This window comes from Dasypus novemcinctus, chromosome 21 (assembly GCF_030445035.2).
Source record: "Dasypus novemcinctus isolate mDasNov1 chromosome 21, mDasNov1.1.hap2, whole genome shotgun sequence".
Classification (NCBI taxonomy): domain Eukaryota; kingdom Metazoa; phylum Chordata; class Mammalia; order Cingulata; family Dasypodidae; genus Dasypus; species Dasypus novemcinctus.
This window is the reverse complement of record NC_080693.1, coordinates 20502827-20511581: the sequence shown is the minus strand read 5'-3', so window position 1 is coordinate 20511581 and position 8755 is coordinate 20502827. Positions and strand designations below refer to the sequence as shown.

Sequence of the window (8755 nt, the reverse complement as noted above, 5' to 3'; positions counted from 1 at the left end):
TAAAATAGCTGCTGTACCACCCACAACACCATCCAAAAGAGGAGCGTGTCTATACCAGTGGCTCTCTAAAAAGCAGAGAAACTTATTTCTTAGAAACCTGGAGCACTCTTCCCATCATCTGATTCTAATTGGATCTCACACATGTTTTTGAAACCATCCCTGTGGTGGGGACTTCTTTGTGCTAATTGACTTAGACCCGGGGAGTTTCTGTTCCAACTATTGTGGCAACTTCTTTGGACCAATCCTAGACCATTTATTCTTACTCCCAGTGATGGGGGATAGGTAAGTATCCCTCAGAACACCTGATCTGTGTGGGGAAGGGGTGGAAACATAAACTAATAAAGGTCATGTTAAGAAAGGGAGAGAGAGAAATGAATTCTGGGTAGAAACCAACCGTCACCTCACCAGAGGTCATCAAACTTTTTCTGTAAAGGGCCAGATAGTAAATATTTTAGGCTTTGTGGATTATGCAGTCTCTGTGACAACTACTCAACTCTACCATTGCAGTGCAAAAGGGGCCATAGACAATATGTCAATGAATGGGCTTGGTTGTGCTCCAATAAAACTTTATTTATGAAAACAGTCCACCTTTGCCCACAGGGCATAGTTTTCCAACCCTGCACCCACACTATCTCATATGTGCCGCTGTTTTCTAACCTCCTCTGACTTATTTTCCATCTGAACATCTCCCTTAATTTTAATTTTTAACCCAATTTTAACTCATACAAAAATCCTGGGGGCAGGGTATGTGTGACAGTAAGTAGAAGCGGATCACGAGATAGCAAGATAAATAGTGTATTTTCCCTGGGTCCTGCACCCTGTGTGAGTAGTTTCCTTCTCATAAGGATGGGTGGCTTTGTCATGCCATGACATTTTCAGATGGTGTTATTTGAAGAGCTTTAAACGTAATCCAAATAAGGAACGTAGACCTCATTTCATATTCATTGCCCTGCACACTAACAAAGCTTTAGAAATTTTGCTAAATGTGGAATGGGACATGAGTCATATAATTTTTACTAGTGGAGTCATAGCTAAATTAGAAAGACAAGACGCAAAGACGTCAAGGGTACATTAAAGGTGAAAAGTAAGATATGTTGCTGAGGCTAGGTGTCTAAAATTTCTACGTTCTTCCTGGTCTTTTTATATTTTGGAATAGGAATTGGGGAATTAAATTCAAAAGGGAGAAGGAGAAGGATTTACTTTCAAGTCGCAAGAAGTGAACAAAGGGTAAATGCTTTCCCACTGAGCGCAGTACTGTTCATTTTCTGGCACCGTGTTTGACAAGAGATTTCTGACTCATTTGCCTATTTCCTTTAGATTTCAACTGAAGAGACTTGGAGGAATCAGGAGTTGCAAAATTCAGGATCAGAAAAGCACCTAAGCCACAGAGACAGACTGGGGTTGACCAAAAGAAACTTAAGGCAGAAAACTGCCGGTATTAGGAAAAGCAAAACTATAAAATGTTCCATGTGAAATAAGAGATTGAATAATACCAATCAGGGAAACGGACTTTGGCCCAGTGGTTAGGGCGTCCGTCTACCATATGGGAGGTCTGCGGTTCAAACCCCAGGCCTCCTTGACCCGTGTGGAGCTGGCCATGCGCAGTGCTGATACGCGCAAGGAGTGCCGTGCCACGCAAGGGTGTCCCCCGCGTGCGGGAGCCCCACGTGCAAGGAGTGCGCCTGTGAGGAGAGCCGCCCAGCGTGAAAAGAAAGAGCAGCCTGCCCAGGAATGGCGCCGCCCACACTTCCCGTGCCGCTGACGACAACAGAAGCAGACAAAGAAACAAGACACAGCAAATAGACACCAAGAACAGACAACCAGGGGAGGGGGGAAATTAAATAAATAAATAAATCTTAAAAAAATAATAATAATAATACCAATCAATCATGAGTCCTCATTGTGGCTGAGAAGAAATAGGGAACTCCAGATTGAATATTTGAATCTGAACCCTAGCAATGAAAACTGGAGGATAAATCAGATTTGCAAAAATTAAGAAGTGATGTTTCTCTTGACAAATTTAGGATGGCAAAATACTCTGGAGACCACCTTTGACCGGACAACAGGGAGGAGGTGCCATGTATTCAAGTTGCACTGATGGAAATGGTGCTTTGCTTATACCTGGCACCGTGAAGGTTTTGTTTGTCTGTTTGTTTTTAATAATACAAAGAATTAGAAGTCAGGTATGAATCCCCAAGAAGCTTTCTTTGTGCTGTTATCAAGTTTTTACTAAAATATGACACGAATAGAAAAATGGCCTCAGGCCAGTAGGACCTCTGAATATCCAGATGAAGATAATTCACAGAAACTGAAAAATAAAATGGGCAAGAACAAAGATGCCAGCATTTAATACTAACTGACCTTTTTATAAAGTAGATGGAACTGGACTGAGAAAATTCTACCCAGGCTTCAGCTAATGGCAAAACCAACCTTGTAAAGCAGTGTCATCCTTATGAAAAGTAAGAAAATGCCTGTCTCAGAGACCCATGGCCTGTACCGGGCCTGATCTGGCTCCTACCTACTTCTTCAGCCCTATCCTTTCCCACTACCCTTGACTCCCCCTTCTTTAGTCACAGACGTTTTATACAGAGGGAGCAAGCAACCCTCTAAAACCTTTAAGAGCATTCAGGAAGCCAAGAAATAAATTATTCTTCCTAACCTCACTCCCATTATTCTACATCCCTGTAAAGGTTAAAACAAAGCCCAGCAAACTGGCTGGGCTGTCCGGGGAGGGGCCTGGCAGTGATTCAGTGTATTACGGGAGATGCCATCTCCGAAAGAAAAGTGGAGATGAAACGAGGAAGAATCCAGGGTTGTACATTCTGGGCATTTTTGTTTTGCAAGAACTGTATCGGTTCAAACATCTGAAAAGCAAGCAATGAGCAATGGAAAAAGATGTTCCCACAGAAAAACAGATGAATATGGGTGAAAATCTCCCAGAAACTATGAACTAGGCTGGAGCTCTGTACATCAAAATGCCCTAAAGCTCTAGAGCTTGGAAGTGGATTTACCATCACGCAATGGAGAGGTGAGGAGACCAAGGTCAACCCACTCACCCAATCTCCACATGAGAACTGAGTCCACAGAGCTTTCATGTTGGTTAAGGATGTGAAGAGGGCAATGCCTCCTCCAAAAGCTTAAAAATGGGGCGTATTTTAAAAAACACTCCAGCACAACATACAAAGATGGCATTCAGATGACTCAAAGAAACAGTCTGACGATTATCTAATGCAGAATCCCTGTGAAAAATTCAGACCACTGGTCAGCTTTCTCAACTCAGGGAAAGTTGCTATGATCTCACTGCAGCATCAAAAAGAGAGAACAGGCTGAGATGAAAAGGGAATCCGGTTTGAGCAATGAAATTCAAGAAAAAGAAGAAAATGGAATTGCTTTCAAGATATGGAAACTGGGATATCGAAGGTCTGTGCAAAACTGAAGACATAGGAGGAGAATTAAAATTAACAAGGCTTGAATTAAAATCTATATTGTGGAAGCAAAACTTGAAAATTGCCCGGAAATTCCTGGCTCCTCTCTACTTCTTCAGTCGTATCCTTTACCACTCACACTCCACTCCCTAGTCTTCAGTCACGGAGATTTTGCTTTCTTTCCTCAAATTCACCAAGCTCTAACCCCTACCCAGAGGCTACAGCTGTTTCTGTCTATAAGTGCCCTCACCTCCCACTCTTTGCTTGCCTGAGTTCAGATCCTACCTCGGGCAACTTATTGATCTTTTGGAGTCTCAGCCTCCTTATCTTTAAATCTGGTTAATAACAGAGACTTCTTCACTGTGTTGTCCCGAGAATTAAAAGAGATAATAAATACAAAACGCTTAACCTAGGGTCTGGCCCATCAGAAGTGTTCAGGATATGTTAGGTTGTTTAACACTAGCAGTACTTTGGTGGAAGTCTATTTCTTTAATGTCTGCTTTGCTCCCTAGACTAATAATAATCTCCGTGAAAACAAAGGCATTGCCTTCTTTTGTTTGCCATTATAGATGCCACATTAAAAAAAGATATGTCAAATGATATAGAAGCTAAAATTGAAGTTAGAATAGAAGGACATTTCTTGAGTTGAATAAATAGTTTTGTCCTACAGGATAAAGTTCAAGGTATTTCACTCAAAGTCACATCTATCTACAGCCTAGAACTCTTCAACTACAGAGATGAAGAAAATTTACAGAACATCTAAATAAATAAATAAGAAAAAAAGTAAACCATAAATAAATAGGTAATAAGTATTGTGGTAGATTGAATGATGTACCCCAATTTAGGCATGTTCTTAATCTTAATCCACATTTCTGTGAGTGTGAGCCCGTTGTAAATAGGCCCCCTTGAAGGGGTTATTTTAGGGAAGGTGTGGCCCAACTGAGTGAGGGAGGGCCTTAATCTGGAGTCCTTTATAAACAACAACAACAACAAAAATTCAGACATAGAGAAACTCACAGGAAGGAGATGGAAGCTGGAAGTCAGTGGGAAGCAGATGAGAATGGAGAGGACATTGCCATGTGCTGTGAGGCAGGGCTGCAGGCCAAGGATCACTGGCAGCCAGCACCAGAAGGTTACCGATGTGGAGAGAAAGCATAGCCTTGCTGACACCTTAACTTTGGACTCCTCCTAGCCTCATAACCATGAGCCAATAAATTTCCATTGCTTAAACCAACCCACTGTGTGGTATTTGTCATAGCAGCTGAGGAAAACTAAGAAAAATTAGGCTGATATCAAACTTCTTCATCACAGTCCTAAATTCCAGTAGACAACGGAGAACACCTAAGTGACTTTGAGAGGAAAAGTTGTGATCCAAGAATTTTATACTCTCTCAAACTGTTTTTTATATGTGAAGGCAACAGAAATACACCCTCAAAAGAAAGGACTTAGAAAATATTAGCCATGTCTGCTTTGTGGTTGAAAACTCCCTTGAAGAAGTATTCCAATGAAATGACAAATAAATCAAAAATAAAACTTTGAGGCTGGGAAAATGAAAAGCATTGACAATGTGCACCAAAATAGTTAAAATTAAGAGCAGTCCAAATAATTGTAAATCTATCATAACACTGGATGCATATGACAATTGTTCTGAACAAAGAAGATAAAATGTCTTAATGCAAAGTAATATCAATAATTTGGATCTATAAAACCATATTACATCAACAAAGACCAAACTTTGAATAGGGAAAAAGAAAATGTAAAATGTGTCAGACATTTTGTTTAAATTTTGGTGACTGCAAAGATACAAGTCCCTTTTATAATAATTTTCAAACTATCAGTTAAAGAAGACATTTGAAAAACTTAAAGGTACCCTATCAGAGAAAAGCAAAGTTAAAAAAAAAAAAAAGCTGCTCTCTATAGGAAAAAACAGAATAAAGGGAAACCTCAAGAACCAAAGACAGAGAAAGGGAAAAGAAGATTGAAGTCCAAACATGTTACTTATAAGAGTAACTGTAAATGAGATAAACTCACTTATTAAAGAGGTACTCAAATTGACAAGATAATTTCTGTTGACTAACAACATACCTAAAACTAATCCATATAAAAATGTATAGCAAGCAACTGCAAGCAAAAAGCAACCCTGGGTTTTATTATTAATAGCAGACTATGTAGAATGTAAGATTGAGAGTATCAAACGAGACTAAGAACACCATTTCATATTGTAAAAACAAAATGTCTTCATAACAAGAGAGTATCAATTTTCCTTTATATAATAAAATCAGTGCCTAAAATATATGCAATGACAGCTCTCTTAAAAATGCAAGGAGAGAAGATGGCTGCGCCCGCGTGCGGGCACCGGAGGCCGCCGTGAGGCCGGGGCCCAAGGCCTGGGCGGCAGCGGTGGAGGGGAGCGGAGCCTAAGGTTCAAGATGGAAAATCAAGAACCAGATAATACTATCAAGGAAAACTTAACAACTTTAAATATTGTAACCAGAAAAATTAACCAACTTCCAGAAGTAGAAAGGAACCTATTTGAGCATGGATCAACATATATTGGACTTAATGCTGCTCTCTGTGGACTAATAGCAAACAGTCTTTTTCGACGTGTCTTAAACGTGACACAGGCTCGAATAGCTGCTGGCTTACCAATGGCAGTGATCCCATTTTTGACAGCACATGCATCTTACAAAGGTTTTGTAAGTTTACCTTTGACTACAGGTGATCTGAATTGTGAGACCTGTACTGTAACACGGGGTGGACTGGTTGGTCTTGTTTTTGGCGGTCTATACCCTGTTTTCTTGGCTATTCCTGTGAATGGTGGCCTTGCAGCCAGATACATCTCAGCTGTGCTACCAGAGAGAGGAAACATCTTAACTTACTGGATTAGAATCTCTAAGCCTGTCTTTAGAAAGATGTTATTTCCCATTTTGCTCCAGACTGTGTTTGCAGCATACCTTGGGTCTAGACAATATAAACTGCTCATAAAAGCTCTTCAGTTACCTGAACCTGGCCTAGAAAGTCACTGATTTTAAGCAAATCTGTACACAATAAAATGGTAAAAATAATTTATGTTTAAAAAAAAAAAATGCAAGGAGAATTCATAAGACCATGCCCACCACAAGATAATTTTAAAAATTTAGGAAGTTCTTAATAAAATTAAGGGGTATTAAAGGGTATATTTTGAACTATATATCCCATAAACAGACAATATGCTTTTCTCCAGGGAACATGGGAACATTTTTAAAAGTATTATATATTAAGCCACAAGTAAAATATTGAGTTCCAAAACATATAAATAAAATAAATATAGAGAAAAGGCAATAGCTTTCCCTATTTACCACCAGAAATATATTTTTAAAATATAGTGGGAAAAGATCCTAATCATTAAAACAATCCCAAATATAAACTGCCTGGGAATAAGCTTCAAAATGAAAGTACAGATGACAAAAAATGACAAGTTCACTGAGGACCTTTAGAATGAGATTTTTTTTAAAAAAGATTTATTTATTTTATTAATTTCTCTCCCTTCTCCCCCCCCCCCCCGCCCCTGCAGTTGTCTGTTCTCTGTGTCTGCTGCGTGTTCTTTGTCCACTTCTCTTGTTGTCAGCGGCACAGGAATCTGTGTTTCTTTTTGTTGCATCATCTTGTTGTGTCAGCTCTCCATGTGGGTGGTGCCATTCTTAGGCAGGCTGCACTTTCTTTCGTACAGAGCGGCTCTCCTTACGGGGTGCACTCCTTGCACGTGGGGCTCCCCTATGCGGGGACACCCCTGCGTGGCACAGCACTCCTTGCGCGCATCAGCACTGCGCATGGGCCAGCTGCACACGGGTCAAGGACGCCCAGGGTTTGAACCGTGGATCCCCCATGTGCTGGACGGACGCCCTAACCACTGGGCCACGTTGGCTTCCCTGGAATAAGATTTAAATTCATGGAGAAGCATACCATGCTCCGGAGATGGCAGGACCTCCTAATACTGAGAAGGCATCAGTATCCCCTCAATAATCTATCTATACGTTCAATGCAATCACAAACACAATAGAAAAGGGATTGAAGGGGAAACTAAAATTACTTTATGGGAAGAAAATAAGAAAATAGCCAAGAAAATTGTGAAATGAAGAGTGATTAACAAGTATAATGGGACTGAAGAAAATCTGAGGAAAACATATCAAGTAGTGCCTGAGTGGAAGTCCTTGCAATAAAGGTGTGTATGGAAGAGAGCTGCCTCCAGGAAACAGTCTAAGGCAGCAGTTTCTATAAGTGTGGCTCCTGGACCATTGAGAACCATATCACCTGGAAACTTAGAAATGCAGGTTCTCAGGCACCACCCCAGACCTGTGGAATCAGAAATTGCATGGGGAGCAGTAATCTATGTTTTAACACACCCTCGAGGAGATTATGATGCTCACTGAAGTTTGAGAACCATTCCTCTAGGGAAATAATCCATGTACACTTATAATAAAACTAGAAGCCAATAATTGTGCAGTTATTTATTATGATGCAATGAAAATTCAGAAAATGAAGATCTTTCTAGATGACAGATTCAAGAAGTAGAAGAACAAGGGAACTTTGTAACAGCAGACTAAAAAGCCTAGGGCTGAGGGAAACAGACTTTGGCCCAGTGGTTACGGTGTCCGTCTACCATATGGGAGGTCCGCGGTTCAAACCCCGGGCCTCCTTGACCCGTGTGGAGCTGGCCATGCGCAGTGTTGATGCGCGCAGGGAGTGCCGTGCCATGCAAGGGTGTCCCCCGCGTGGGGGAGCCCCACGTGCAAGGATTACACCCGTGAGGAGAGCCGCCCAGAGTGAAAAGAAAGAGCAGCCTGCCGAGGAATGGCGCCGCCCACACTTCGCGTACCGCTGACGACAACAGAAGCAGACAAAGAAACAAGACGCAGCAAATAGACACCAAGAACAGACAACCAGACAACCAGGGGAGGGGGGGAAATTAAATAAATAAATAAATCTTAAAAAAAAAAAAAAGCCTAGGGCTGAAATGGACCTTAACTGGGAGTCCCAGAACTGGGCTCTAATCCCGTTACAATTCAGCCAGGTGACCTTGGACTAGCCTCTTCATATCATTAATGTCCTGATTCTTGGAGTCCTTGTCTTTGTGATGATGGGGTGGAACTTGATATGTGGGAAGTATCTTTCTATCCTAAAATGCCTCTGAATCTAGAATAAAATTGTATATCTACAAAACTCAAATGGAGATATGCAAAATAACCAACTTCATTTTTTCTGTAATTTAACTTAGTTTCTATCTTGAAAACCCCATTTCTCCTTATGGCAAAAACAAACAAACAACAACAACAACAAAAACCCAGAACTTA

At 40.8% G+C, this 8755-nt stretch overlaps 1 pseudogene; it reads left to right on the top strand.

Moving 5' to 3' along the window:
* Window positions 1–5789: 5789 nt before the first annotated feature.
* LOC101442234 (transmembrane protein 126A pseudogene) lies at window positions 5790–6494 on the top strand (annotated as a pseudogene).
* Window positions 6495–8755: the final 2261 nt, after the last annotated feature.